The following is a 14,202-nucleotide window of genomic DNA, read 5'->3' on the forward strand; positions in this document are numbered from 1 at the left end:
ATTTGAGGGATGGAGAAGATGTCTTATAAGGAGGCATTGAAAAGCTCAATCTGTTTAGAGGTGAGCTGATTGCAGTGTGCAAGTGCGTTCGCGAGAGAAAACACCAAGTATTTAAAGGGCTCTTTAGTCTTGCAAAGAAAGGCATAACAAGAACCAATGGCTGGAAGCAGAAATCAGAAAAATTCTCATTGGAACAAGGCAGAGATTTGTAAGAGGGAGGGTGATTCATCACTGGAACAAGCTGCCAAGAGAAGTGATGGATTCTGCATCTCTTGATGTCTTCCAATGAAGACTAGAGGCCTTTGGGAAGGTGCTTTAGTCAAAAAGAAGCTATTGTGATACACAGATGGGCTGGGATATGCAGGGAGTCAGATTAGATGCTCTAATGGTCCCTTCTGGCCTTAAGGCTACTAATTTATGAAAAACTGATGTTTTATTGTGTAGCGGCTCCATCCACAGACTGAACAGTCATTGAGTGCAGTGATTCAGGGGAAACAACTCAAACACCCAACGAGGCTGGCCAGGGGCAGGACATCAGCTTTGAAGGGAGGGGTGGGTGTGGCAGTGACATCACAAAGGCCTTTTGCAGGAACTCGGCCTATTGGGCAAAGGTGGTGGGGAGGGGGTGACCTCACAGAGAGACCCCGACATCAGCCGGGCAGGACAGAGGTGCAGGGCCAGGCCAGTCTCTGAGACCCCCGGCTTTGCTGCCGCAAGTCTCCTTCGCGAGGTCTCTCCTCGAGGGCTGAGAGAGAATTAGGATTCACGGCTGTGAGCATGAGGAGGAACCTCTGTGGAGTTTTCTCCTTTCCTGCCACTGACTGTGTCGAAAACAAACTTCCCTTTGAGAAGGTAAGAGGCTGAGAGAGGTTTGGAACCTGTTCAGTCTGATCCACCTGGCGCAGGCAGCATTCTAGGCCCAGGAAACACTGGCTTCAGGTGGCAGAATTTGATTTCCTACCTAGGGTTTGATGGTTGGAATCCCTGGGGACATTGGGGTTTGTCCTTTTTGGTTTCCCTTTTCCTCTTTCCTCCCTCCTTTCGCCTCTTCTCTTGCTTCTTTTCCCCCTTTCCCCTGCTTCCCTCCCTCTACCAAGGAGGGGTGTGTGGAGTGCGGGCAGGGGAGGGGTATTGCTCTCATTGCGGGAGGTCCTCACCAAGAGGTGGGGCTGGATCTGAGAGTGATCTCCTCTGATGGTGACCTGGGCCGTCCTTTGGCACATCTGGTGAGACCCCTCAGCCTCCCGCCCCCTCAGAGTCTCACTGCTGATTGGCCGAGCAGGGGGCTATCGACAGCGAGGAGACTCGGGTCCTTTTGGTCTTTTTTCAGATCAGGCAAAGAAGTCACAACCAATCCAATGTACGGGATTAATCTTGCTGCTTCTCTCCATTAATTGTCTCTTGGCAGTTCATGATTTCCTCTAATGTTCTAAGTTTTCTAGAATACTTGCTGAATAATTACTATGAACCACTGTTGGTCTATAGCTCACTTGAGAGCACTTTATTCTGATCAGTCAATGTATGAAATTCAAGATGTGACAGGTAGGTTGAAAGTCAGGAGCAGTGTTTCCTCTAATTTGTTGTCCGTGTGCGGAATGAATTGTGTTGTGCGCACCAATATGGAGGTGAGGTGTGACACATCACCCGTATATTGGTGCACGTTACAAAATTCATTCTGCACATGGATGTGTGACGAGGCGGTTCTGGCGGGACCCAACTGAGAGTGCCAAATCAGGACCAATTGCTCAAACAGGGCAGTCACAGCCCTAGGCTGGGGTTTTTCCACCTCTAAGGCAAACCAAACCAGCCACACAAAGAGGACTTCGGTCTCACCCCACTGGCTAACCACAAGTCACACGAGCAATTTCCTTAGACACTCCAGTCTCCCAGTATCACCAGTGCACTCGTCCTGGGGATGAATGGTTATGAAATGGTTATGAAAACCAACACCCCAATAAAAGAAAAAGGTTCCCTCGATCCCAAAGGACCAAGCCCCAGACCCAGGTCAATATACACATCAGATCTTACCCACAAATCACGCTGTTGCCAATCCTTTAGAATCTAAAATCTAAAGGTTTATTTGTAAAGGGAAAAAGGTAGAGCTGAGAGCTAGAATTGGTTAAATGGAATCAACTCCATACAGCAATGGCAAAGTTCTTGGTTCAGGCTTGCAGCAGCGATGGCATAAACTGCAGGTTCCAATCAAGTCTCTGGAACATCCCCCGCTGGGATGGGTCATTCAGTCCTTTGTGCAGAGCTTCAGCTTGTAGCAAAGTCCCTCCAGAGGGAAGAAGCAGGATTGTAGACCAGATGGAGATGATGCATCAGCCTTACACAGGGGTGAGCTGGAGCCGGGTCGCACCGGTTCACACGAACTGGTTGTTAAATTGAGAAGCGGTTTTAGAACCGCTTGTTAACTGGCTGCCCTGCGAGGGAAGCTGTGAAGGGCTCTGGCCGGGAAGGGTGTAATTCCTCCTCCCGGCCGCCGGGGGGCGCTGCGCTGCGCTGCGGGAGCCATGTGAGCTGCCTCCTGGCCCTGCTGCTGCTGCTGCTGCTCCTCGGAGCTCTGGCCCTGGGGTCACGCTGCTGCCAGGTGAGTCCCCGGGGGGGGAGGGGAGGGGGCTGGTCCCAGCCGGTCCCGTGTGTGAGTGTCCGGCTGCCTCCTGCTGCTCCCAGCCCCGCCCCCCCGTGTGAGTGTCTGTGACCGCCCCTGCCCCGCCCACAGCCCCCCTGGCCCCTGCCCCCCGCTCTGTGGGTGAGGCACAGGCCCCTGCCTGCCAGCCCCGCCCCACAGCTCTGTGGGTGAGGCACAGGCCCTGGGGGCTGAGCACAGCGCACAGCTCTGTGGGTGAGGCACAGGCCCTGGGGGCTGGCTGAGCACAGCGCGCACAGCTCTGTGGGTGAGGCACAGGCCCTGGGGCTGGCTGAGCACAGCGCACAGCACTGTGGGTGAGGCACAGGCCCTGGGGGGGGGCTGAACACAGCGCACAGCTCTGTGGGTGAGGCACAGGCCCTGGGGCTGGCTGAGCACAGCGCACAGCTCTGTGGGTGAGGCACAGGCCCTGGGGGCTGAGCACAGCGCACAGCTCTGTGGGTGAGGCACAGGCCCTGGGGCTGGCTGAGCACAGCGCACAGCTCTGTGGGTGAGGCACAGGCCCTGGGGGGGCTGAGCACAGCGCACAGCTCTGTGGGTGAGGCACAGGCCCTGGGGGGCTGGCTGAGCACAGCGCACAGCTCTGTGGGTGAGGCACAGGCCCTGGGGCTGGCTGAGCACAGCGCACAGCTCTGTGGGTGAGGCACAGGCCCTGGGGGCTGGCTGAGCACAGCGCACAGCTCTGTGGGTGAGGCACAGGCCCTGGGGCTGGCTGAGCACAGCGCACAGCTCTGTGGGTGAGGCACAGGCCCTGGGGGGCTGAGCACAGCGCACAGCTCTGTGGGTGAGGCACAGGCCCTGGGGGCTGGCTGAGCACAGCGCACAGCTCTGTGGGTGAGGCACAGGCCCTGGGGGGCTGAGCACAGCGCACAGCTCTGTGGGTGAGGCACAGGCCCTGGGGGCTGGCTGAGCACAGCGCACAGCTCTGTGGGTGAGGCACAGGCCCTGGGGCTGGCTGAGCACAGCGCACAGCTCTGTGGGTGAGGCACAGGCCCTGGGGGCTGAGCACAGCGCACAGCTCTGTGGGTGAGGCACAGGCCCTGGGGCTGAGCACAGCGCACAGCTCTGTGGGTGAGGCACAGGCCCTGGGGGGCTGAGCACAGCGCACAGCTCTGTGGGTGAGGCACAGGCCCTGGGGCTGGCTGAGCACAGCGCACAGCTCTGTGGGTGAGGCACAGGCCCTGGGGGCTGAGCACAGCGCACAGCTCTGTGGGTGAGGCACAGGCCCTGGGGGCTGAGCACAGCGCACAGCTCTGTGGGTGAGGCACAGGCCCTGGGGCTGGCTGAGCACAGCGCACAGCTCTGTGGGTGAGGCACAGGCCCTGGGGGCTGGCTGAGCACAGCGCGCACAGCTCTGTGGGTGAGGCCCAGGCCCTGGGGGCGGGGGGGCTGAGCACAGCGCACAGCTCTGTGGGTGAGGCACAGGCCCTGGAGGGGGGGCTGTGCACAGCGCACAGCTCTGTGGGTGAGGCACAGGCCCTGGGGGCTGGCTGAGCACAGCGCACAGCTCTGTGGGTGAGGCACAGGCCCTGGGGGCTGGCTGAGCACAGCGCACAGCTCTGTGGGTGAGGCACAGGCCCTGGGGGGCTGGCTGAGCACAGCGCACAGCTCTGTGGGTGAGGCACAGGCCCTGGGGGCTGGCTGAGCACAGCGCACAGCTCTGTGGGTGAGGCACAGGCCCTGGGGGGGCTGAGCACAGCGCACAGCTCTGTGGGTGAGGCACAGGCCCTGGGGGGGGCTGGTTGAGCACAGCGCACAGCTCTGTGGGTGAGGCACAGGCCCTGGGGGCTGAGCACAGCGCACAGCTCTGTGGGTGAGGCACAGGCCCTGGGGGGCTGAGCACAGCGCACAGCTCTGTGGGTGAGGCACAGGCCCTGGGGCTGGCTGAGCACAGCGCACAGCTCTGTGGGTGAGGCACAGGCCCTGGGGCTGGCTGAGCACAGCGCACAGCTCTGTGGGTGAGGCACAGGCCCTGGGGGCTGGCTGAGCACAGCGCACAGCTCTGTGGGTGAGGCACAGGCCCTGGGGGCTGGCTGAGCACAGCGCACAGCTCTGTGGGTGAGGCACAGGCCCTGGGGGCTCGCTGAGCACAGCGCACAGCTCTGTGGGTGAGGCACAGGCCCTGGGGCTGGCTGAGCACAGCGCACAGCTCTGTGGGTGAGGCACAGGCCCTGGGGCTGGCTGAGCACAGCGCACAGCTCTGTGTGTGAGGCACAGGCCCTGGGGGGGCTGGCTTAGCACAGCGCACAGCTCTGTGGGTGAGGCACAGGCCCTGGGGGGGGATGGCTGAGCACAGCGCACAGCTCTGTGGGTGAGGCACAGGCCCTGGGAGGGGCTGAGCACAGCGCACAGCTCTGTGGGTGAGGCACAGGCCCTGGGGCTGGCTGAGCACAGCGCGCACAGCTCTGTGGGTGAGGCACAGGCCCTGGGGGGCTGGCTGAGCACAGCGCACAGCTCTGTGGGTGAGGCACAGGCCCTGGGGGGGTGGCTGATCACAGCGCACAGCACGGTGGGTGAGGCCCAGGCCCGGGGGGGGCGCTGAGCACAGCGCACAGCTCTGTGGGTGAGGCACAGGCCCTGGGGCTGGCTGAGCACAGCGCACAGCTCTGTGGGTGAGGCACAGGCCCTGGGGGCTGGCTGAGCACAGCGCACAGCTCTGTGGGGGAGGCACAGGCCCTGGGGGGGCTGGCTGAGCACAGCGCACAGCTCTGTGGGTGAGGCACAGGCCCTGGGGGCTGGCTGAGCACAGCGCGCACAGCTCTGTGGGTGAGGCACAGGCCCTGGGGGGCTGGCTGATCACAGCGCACAGCTCTGTGGGTGAGGCACAGGCCCTGGGGCTGGCTGAGCACAGCGCACAGCTCTGTGGGTGAGGCACAGGCCCTGGGGCTGAGCACAGCGCACAGCTCTGTGGGTGAGGCACAGGCCCTGGGGGGCTGAGCACAGCGCACAGCTCTGTGGGTGAGGCACAGGCCCTGGGGGGCGGAGCACAGCCCACAGCTCTGTGGGTGAGGCACAGGCCCTGGGGCTGGCTGAGCACAGCGCACAGCTCTGTGGGGGAGGCACTGGCCCGGGGGGGTGGGCTGAGCACAACGCACAGCTCTGTGGGTGAGGCACAGGCCCTGGGGGGGGGCTGAGCACAGCGCACAGCTCTGTGGGTGAGGCACAGGCCCGGGGGGGGGGGGGCTGAGCACAGCGCACAGCTCGGGGGGGGAGGCCCCGGCCCGGGGGGGCGGGCTGAGCACAGCGCACAGCTCTGTGGGTGAGGCACAGGCCCTGGGGGGGGCTGGCTGAGCACAGCGCACAGCTCTGTGGGTGAGGCACAGGCCCTGGGGGGCTGGCTGAGCACAGCGCACAGCTCTGTGGGTGAGGCACAGGCCCTGGGGGGGCAGTGCACAGCGCACAGCTCTGTGGGGGAGGCACAGGCCCTGGGGCTGGCTGAGCACAGCGCACAGCTCTGTGGGTGAGGCACAGGCCCTGGGGGGCTGGCTGAGCACAGCGCACAGCTCTGTGGGTGAGGCACAGGCCCTGGGGGGGCTGAGCACAGCGCACAGCTCTGTGGGTGAGGCACAGGCCCTGGGGCTGGCTGAGCACAGCGCACAGCTCTGTGGGTGAGGCACAGGCCCTGGGGCTGGCTGAGCACAGCGCACAGCTCTGTGGGTGAGGCACAGGCCCTGGGGCTGGCTGAGCACAGCGCACAGCTCTGTGGGTGAGGCACAGGCCCTGGGGCTGGCTGAGCACAGCGCACAGCTCTGTGGGTGAGGCACAGGCCCTGGGGCTGGCTGAGCACAGCGCACAGCTCTGTGGGTGAGGCACAGGCCCTGGGGGGCTGAGCACAGCGCACAGCTCTGTGGGTGAGGCACAGGCCCTGGGGGTGGCTGAGCACAGCGCACAGCTCTGTGGGTGAGGCACAGGCCCTGCGGTGGGGGCTGAGCACAGCGCACAGCTCTGTGGGTGAGGCACAGGCCCTGGGGCTGGCTGAGCACAGCGCACAGCTCTGTGGGTGAGGCACAGGCCCTGGGGGCTGGCTGAGCACAGCGCACAGCTCTGTGGGTGAGGCACAGGCCCTGGGGGCTGAGCACAGCGCACAGCTCTGTGGGTGAGGCACAGGCCCTGGGGCTGAGCACAGCGCACAGCTCTGTGGGTGAGGCACAGGCCCTGGGGCTGGCTGACCACCGCGCACCGCTCTGTGGGTGTGGCACCGCCCCTGGGGGGAGGCGGGCTGAGCACAGCGCACAGCTCTGTGGGTGAGGCACAGGCCCTGGGGCTGGCTGAGCACAGCGCACAGCTCTGTGGGTGAGGCACAGGCCCTGGGGGGCTGGCTGAGCACAGCGCACAGCTCTGTGGGTGAGGCACAGGCCCTGGGGGCTGAGCACAGCGCACAGCTCTGTGGGTGAGGCACAGGCCCTGGGGCTGGCTGAGCACAGCGCACAGCTCTGTGGGTGAGGCACAGGCCCTGGGGGGCTGAGCACAGCGCACAGCTCTGTGGGTGAGGCACAGGCCCTGGGGCTGGCTGAGCACAGCGCACAGCTCTGTGGGTGAGGCACAGGCCCTGGGGGGCTGAGCACAGCGCACAGCTCTGTGGGTGAGGCACAGGCCCTGGGGGCTGAGCACAGCGCACAGCTCTGTGGGTGAGGCACAGGCCCTGGGGGCTGGCTGAGCACAGCGCACAGCTCTGTGGGTGAGGCACAGGCCCTGGGGCTGGCTGAGCACAGCGCACAGCTCTGTGGGTGAGGCACAGGCCCTGGGGGCTGGCTGAGCACAGCGCACAGCTCTGTGGGTGAGGCACAGGCCCTGGGGGGCTGGCTGAGCACAGCGCACAGCTCTGTGGGTGAGGCACAGGCCCTGGGGGGGCTGAGCACAGCGCACAGCTCTGTGGGTGAGGCACAGGCCCTGGGGCTGGCTGAGCACAGCGCACAGCTCTGTGGGTGAGGCACAGGCCCTGGGGCTGAGCACAGCGCACAGCTCTGTGGGTGAGGCACAGGCCCTGGGAGCTGGCTGAGCACAGCGAACAGCTCTGTGGGTGAGGCACAGGCCCTGGGGGCTGAGCACAGCGCACAGCTCTGTGGGTGAGGCACAGGCCCTGGGGGGCTGGCTGAGCACAGCGCACAGCTCTGTGGGTGAGGCACAGGCCCTGGGGGGCTGGCAGAGCACAGCGCACAGCTCTGAGGGTGAGGCACAGGCCCTGGGGGGCTGAGCACAGCGCACAGCTCTGTGGGTGAGGCACAGGCCCTGGGGGCTGGCTGAGCACAGCGCACAGCTCTGTGGGTGAGGCACAGGCCCTGGGGGCTGGCTGAGCACAGCGCACAGCTCTGTGGGTGAGGCACAGGCCCTGGGGGGGCTGGCTGAGCACAGCGCACAGCTCTGTGGGTGAGGCACAGGCCCTGGGGGGCTGGCTGAGCACAGCGCACAGCTCTGTGGGTGAGGCACAGGCCCTGGGGCTGGCTGAGCACAGCGCACAGCTCTGTGGGTGAGGCACAGGCCCTGGGGCTGGCTGAGCACAGCGCACAGCTCTGTGGGTGAGGCACAGGCCCTGGGGCTGGCTGAGCACAGCGCACAGCTCTGTGGGTGAGGCACAGGCCTGGGGGGCTGGCTGAGCACAGCGCACAGCTCTGTGGGTGAGGCACAGGCCCTGGGGGGGTGGGGCTGAGCACAGCGCACAGCTCTGTGGGTGAGGCACAGGCCCTGGGGGGGGCTGGCTGAACACAGCGCACAGCTCTGTGGGTGAGGCACAGGCCCTGGGGGGGAGCTGGCTGAGCACAGCGCACAGCTCTGTGGGTGAGGCACAGGCCCTGGGGAGGGGGGGGGGGGGCTCCAGATTGTAGGTTGTGCTTCCTCATGAAACTCTTCTGCCCGACTGATTGGCAGCAACAAGGGCCGGTTCAGGCTGTAGGGATCTATTTCAATAACACAATGGAAAACCGGCTCTGACCCCCACCCAGCGACCTGGGACAATTACCTACCACCCCCCTAAGGGGCAAGACTTCCCCTCTCACAGGCACAGACTCTGAGTGTAGCAAAATCCTTTTCATAAAGGAGGGAAACAATGTGGCATCATGTTGGGAAAACTCCACAAACAGGATTCATAACGCAAACCAAGAGCAAAAGCCCCACCCCCAAGTAACTCTCGCAGTGTCCTTTCCCCCTCAGGGTCTAAAAGTCCAGCAGCCCAACAGTCTCCCCCCACCCGCAGTTTCTGTCCTTGGTCAGTGCAGCCTCCAGAGTTCAGAAGTTCCTCTGCAGAGTTTACCTCCCAGCCTGGGTGGAAGCAGGAAAAGGTATGTGGGGGTGGGGTTGTGCATCTTACATGCTCCACTGCTCAGGTTGACACCTGACTGTCATGCCTATCCTGGGGGTTCTCCTGCAATCTTCACCACCAGCTGCGCCTCTCTGCCAGCCACCCTGCAAACCGCTCCTCTCCGCCAGCCACTCTGCTATCCGCTCCTCTCCGCCAGCCACCCTGCTATCCGCTCCTCTCCGCCAGCCACCCTGCTATCCGCTCCTCTCCGCCAGCCACCCTGCTATCCGCTCCTCTCCGCCAGCCACCTTCATATCCGCTCCTCTCCAGCCACCCTGCTATCCGCTCCTCCGCCAGCCACCTGCTATCCGCTCCTCTCCGCAGCCACTCTGCAATCCGCTCCTCTCCGCCAGCCACCTGCGATCCGCACCTCTCCGCCAGCCACCCTGCTATCCGCTCCTCTCCGCCAGCCACCTGCTATCCGAACCTCTCCGCCAGCCACCTGCTATCCGCTCCTCTCCGTCAGCCACATGCTATCCGCTCCTCTCCGCCAGCCACCCTGCTATCCGCTCCTCTCCGCCAGCCACCCTGATATCCGCTCCTCTCCAGCCACCTGCTATCCGCTCCTCTCCGCCAGCCACCCTGCTATCCGCTCCTCTCCGTCAGCCACTCTGCTATCCGCTCCTCTCCGCCAGCCACCCTGCTATCCGCTCCTCTCCGCCAGCCACCCTGCTATCCGCTCCTCTCCGCCAGCCACCCTGGTATCCGCTCCTCTCCGTCAGCCACCCTGGTATCCGCTCCTCTCCGTCAGCCACCCTGCTATCCGCTCCTCTCCGCCAGCCACCCTGCTATCCGCTCCTCTCCGCCAGCCACCCTGCTATCCGCTCCTCTCCGCCAGCCACCCTGCTATCCGCTCCTCTCTGTCCGCCACCCTGCTATCCGCTCCTCTCCGTCAGCCACCCTGCTATCCGCTCCTCTCCGCCAGCCACCCTGCTATCCGCTCCTCTCCGCCAGCCACCCTGCTATCCGCTCCTCTCCGCCAGCCACCCTGCTATCCGCTCCTCTCCGCCAGCCACCCTGCTATCCGCTCCTCTGTGTCAGCCACCCTGCTATCCGCTCCTCTCCGCCAGCCACCCTGCTATCCGCTCCTCTCCGCCAGCCACACTGCTATCCGCTCCTCTCCGCCAGCCACCCTGCTATCCGCTCCTCTCCGCCAGCCACCCTGCTATCCGCTCCACTCCGCAAGCCACCCTGCTATCCGCTCCTCTCCGCCAGCCATCCTTCTATCCGCTCCTCTCCGCCAGCCACTCTGCTATCCGCTCCTCTCCTCCAGCCACCCTGCTATCCGCTCCTCTCCGCCAGCCACCCTGCTATCCGCTCCTCTCTGCCAGCCACCCTGCTATCCGCTCCTCTCCGCCAGCCACTCTGCTATCCGCTCCTCACTCCCAGCCACCCTGCTATCCGCTCCTCTCCGCCAGCCACCCTGCTATCCGCTCCTCTCCGCCAGCCACCCTGCTATCCGCTCCTCTGTGTCAGCCACTCTGCTATCCGCTCCTCTGTGTCAGCCACTCTGCTATCCGCTCCTCTCCGCCAGCCACCCTGCTATCCGCTCCTCTCCGTCAGCCACCCTGCTATCCGCTCCTCTCCGTCAGCCACCCTGCTATCCGCTCCTCTCCGCCAGCCACCCTGCTATCCGCTCCTCTCCGTCAGCCACCCTGCTATCCGCTCCTCTGTGTCAGCCACTCTGCTATCCGCTCCTCTCCGTCAGCCACCCTGCTATCCGCTCCTCTCCGTCAGCCACTCTGCTATCCGCTCCTCTCCGCCAGCCACCCTGCTATCCGCTCCTCTCCGTCAGCCACCCTGCTATCCGCTCCTCTCCGCCAGCCACCCTGCTATCCGCTCCTCTCCGCCAGCCACCCTGCTATCCGCTCCTCTCCGCCAGCCACCCTTCTATCCGCTCCTCTCCGTCAGCCACCCTGCTATCCGCTCCTCTCCGTCAGCCACCCTGGTATCCGCTCCTCTCCGTCCGCCACCCTGGTATCCGCTCCTCTCCGCCAGCCCCCCTGCTATCCGCTCCTCTCCCCCAGCCACCCTGCTATCCGCTCCTCTCCAGCCACCTGCTATCTGCTCCTCTCTGTCAGCTACCCTGAAATCCGCTCCTCTCCGCCAGCCACCCTGCTATCCGCTCCTCTCCGCCAGCCACCCTGCTATCCGCTCCTCTCCGTCAGCACCCTGCTATCCGCTCCTCTCCGCCAGCCACCCTGCTATCCGCTCCTCTCCGCCAGCCACCCTGCTATCCGCTCCTCTCCGTCAGCCACCCTGCTATCCGCTCCTCTCCGCCAACGACCCTGCTATCCGCTCCTCTCCCCCAGCCACCCTGCTATCCGCTCCTCTCCGTCAGCCACCCTGCTATCCGCTCCTCTCTGATAGCCACCCTGCTATCCGCTCCTCTCCGTCAGCCACCTTGCTATCCGCTCCTCTGTGTCAGCCACTCTGCTATCCGCTCCTCTCCGCCAGCCACCCTGCTATCCGCTCCTCTCCGCCAGCCACCCTGCTATCCGCTCCTCTGAGTCAGCCACCCTGCTATCCGCTCCTCTCCGCCAGCCACCCTGCTATCCGCTCCTCTCCGCCAGCCACCCTGCTATCCGCTCCTCTCCGCCAGCCACCCTGCTATCCGCTCCTCTCCGCCAGCCACCTTGCTATCCGCTCCTCTGAGTCAGCCACTCTGCTATCCGCTCCTCTCCGTCAGCCACCCTGCTATCCGCTCCTCTCCGTCAGCCACCCTGCTATCCGCTCCTCTCCGCCAGCCACCTTGCTATCCGCTCCTCTCCGCCAGCCACCCTGCTATCCGCTCCTCTCCGCCAGCCTGCTTTCTATCCGCTCCTCTCCGCCAGCCACCTGCTATCCGCTCCTCCTAGTCAGCCACCCTGCTATCCGCTCCTCTCCGTCAGCCACCCTGCTATCCGCTCCTCTCCGTCAGCCACCCTGCTATCCGCTCCTCTCCGTCAGCCACGCTGCTATCCGCTCCTCTCCGCCAGCCACCCTGCTATCCGCTCCTCTCCGCCAGCCACCCTGCTATCCGCTCCTCTCCGCCAGCCACCCTGCTATCCGCTCCTCCGCGCCAGCCACCCTGCTATCCGCTCCTCTCTGTCAGCCACTCTGGTATCCGCTCCTCTCCAGCCACCCTGCTATCCGCTCCTCTCCCAGACACCCTGCTATCCGCTCCTCTCCGCCACCCACTCTGCTATCCGCTCTACTCCGCCAGCCACCCTGCTATCCGCTCCTCTCCGCCAGCCACCCTGCTATCCGCTCCTCTATGCCAGCCACCCTGCTATCCGCTCCTCTCCGCCAGCCACCCTGCTATCCGCTCCTCTCCGCCAGCCACCCTGCTATCCGCTCCTCTCCGTCAGCCACCCTGCTATCCGCTCCTCTCCGTCAGCCACTCTGCTATCTGCTCCTCTCCGCCAGCCAACCTGCTATCCGCTCCTCTCCGCCAGCCACCCTGCTATCCGCTCCTCTCCGCCAGCCACCCTGCTATCCGCTCCTCTCCGTCAGCCACCCTGCTATCCGCTCCTCTCCGTCAGCCACCCTGCTATCCGCTCCTCTCCGCCAGCCACCCTGCTATCCGCTCCTCTCCGCCGCCCAGCCTGCTATCCGCTCCTCTCCGTCAGCCACCCTGCTATCCGCTCCTCTCCGTCAGCCACTCTGCTATCCGCTCCTCTCCGTCAGCCACCCTGCTATCCGCTCCTCTCCGCCAGCCACCTTGCTATCCGCTCCTCTCCGCCAGCCACCCTGCTATCCGCTCCTCTCCGTCAGCCACCCTGCTATCCGCTCCTCTCCGCCAGCCACCCTGCTATCCGCTCCTCTCCGCCAGCCACCCTGCTATCCGCTCCTCTCCCCAGCCACCCTGCTATTCGCTCCTCTCCGTCAGCCACCCTGCTCTCCGCTCCTCTGCGTCACCCACACTGCTATCCGCTCCTCTCCGTCAGCCACCCTGCTATCCGCTCCTCTCCGCCAGCCACCCTGCTATCCGCTCCTCTCCGCCAGCCACCCTGCTATCCGCTCCTCTCCGCCAGCCACCCTGCTATCCGCTCTCCTCCGCCAGCCACCCTGCTATCCGCTCCTCTGAGTCAGCCACCCTGCTATCCGCTCCTCTCCGTCAGCCACCCTGCTATCCGCTCCTCTCCGTCAGCCACCCTGCTATCCGCTCCTCTCCGCCAGCCACCTGCTATCCGCTCCTCTCCGCCAGCCACCCTGCTATCCGCTCCTCTCCGCCAGCCACCCTGCTATCCGCTCCTCTCCGCCAGCCACCCTGCTATCCGCTCCTCTGAGTCAGCCACCCTGCTATCCGCTCCTCTCCGTCAGCCACCCTGCTATCCGCTCCTCTCCGCCAGCCACGCTGCTATCCGCTCCTCCCCCAGCCACCCTGCTATCCGCTCCTCTCCGCCATCCACCTGCTATCCGCTCCTCTCCGCCAGCCCCCCTGCTATCCGCTCCTCTCCGCCAGCCACCCTGCTATCCGCTCCTCTCCGTCAGCCACCCTGCTATCCGCTCCTCTCCGTCAGCCACCCTGCTATCCGCTCCTCTCCGTCAGCCACCCTGCTATCCGCTCCTCTGTGTCAGCCACTCTGCTATCCGCTCCTCTCAGCCAGCCCCCCTGCTATCCGCTCCTCTCCGCCAGCCACCCTGCTATCCGCTCCTCTCCGCCAGCCACCCTGCTATCCGCTCCTCTCTGTCATCCACCCTGCTATCCGCTCCTCTCCGTCAGCCACCCTGCTATCCGCTCCTCTCCCAGCCACCTGCTATCCTCCTCTCCGTCAGCCACCCTGCTATCAGCTCCTCTCCGACAGCCACCCTGCTATCCGCTCCTCTCCGCCAGCCACTCTGCTATCCGCTCCTCTCCGTCAGCCACCCTGCTATCCGCTCCTCTCCGTCAGCCACCCTGCTATCCGCTCCTCTCCGTCAGCCACCCTGCTATCCGCTCCTCTCTGCCAGCCACCCTGCTATCCGCTCCTCTCCGTCAGCCACCCTGCTATCCGCTCCTCTGTCACCCACCCTGCTATCCGCTCCTCTTCCCCAGCCACCCTGCTATCCGCTCCTCTCCGCCAGCCAACCTGCTATCCGCTCCTCTCCGCCAGCCACCCTGCTATCCGCTCCTCTGCGTCAGCCACTCTGCTATCCGCTACTCTCCGCCAGCCACCCTGCCATCCGCTCCTCTGCCTAAGCCACCCTGCTATCCGGTCCTCTGCCTCAGCCACACTGCTATTCGCTCTTCTCCGCCAGCGACCCTGCCATCCGCTCCTCTCCGCCACCC

General features: G+C 64.7%; 1 long non-coding RNA gene and 1 pseudogene across 1 annotated transcript in view; both read left to right on the forward strand.

Annotated features, from left to right (window-relative positions):
* The window catches only part of LOC120384957, a 394,265-nt pseudogene that overhangs the window by 86,541 nt on the left and 293,522 nt on the right, over positions 1-14,202 (forward strand).
* Positions 8,549-14,202, forward strand: part of LOC120385107 — a 78,845-nt gene continuing 73,191 nt past the window's right edge. Inside the window, exon 1 of the long non-coding RNA XR_005589267.1 lies at positions 8,549-8,928. This is a non-coding gene — a long non-coding RNA (uncharacterized LOC120385107). The remainder of the gene's footprint in view (positions 8,929-14,202) is intronic.

Source organism: Mauremys reevesii, linkage group 17 (genome assembly GCF_016161935.1).
Source record: "Mauremys reevesii isolate NIE-2019 linkage group 17, ASM1616193v1, whole genome shotgun sequence".
NCBI lineage: Eukaryota > Metazoa > Chordata > Testudines > Geoemydidae > Mauremys > Mauremys reevesii.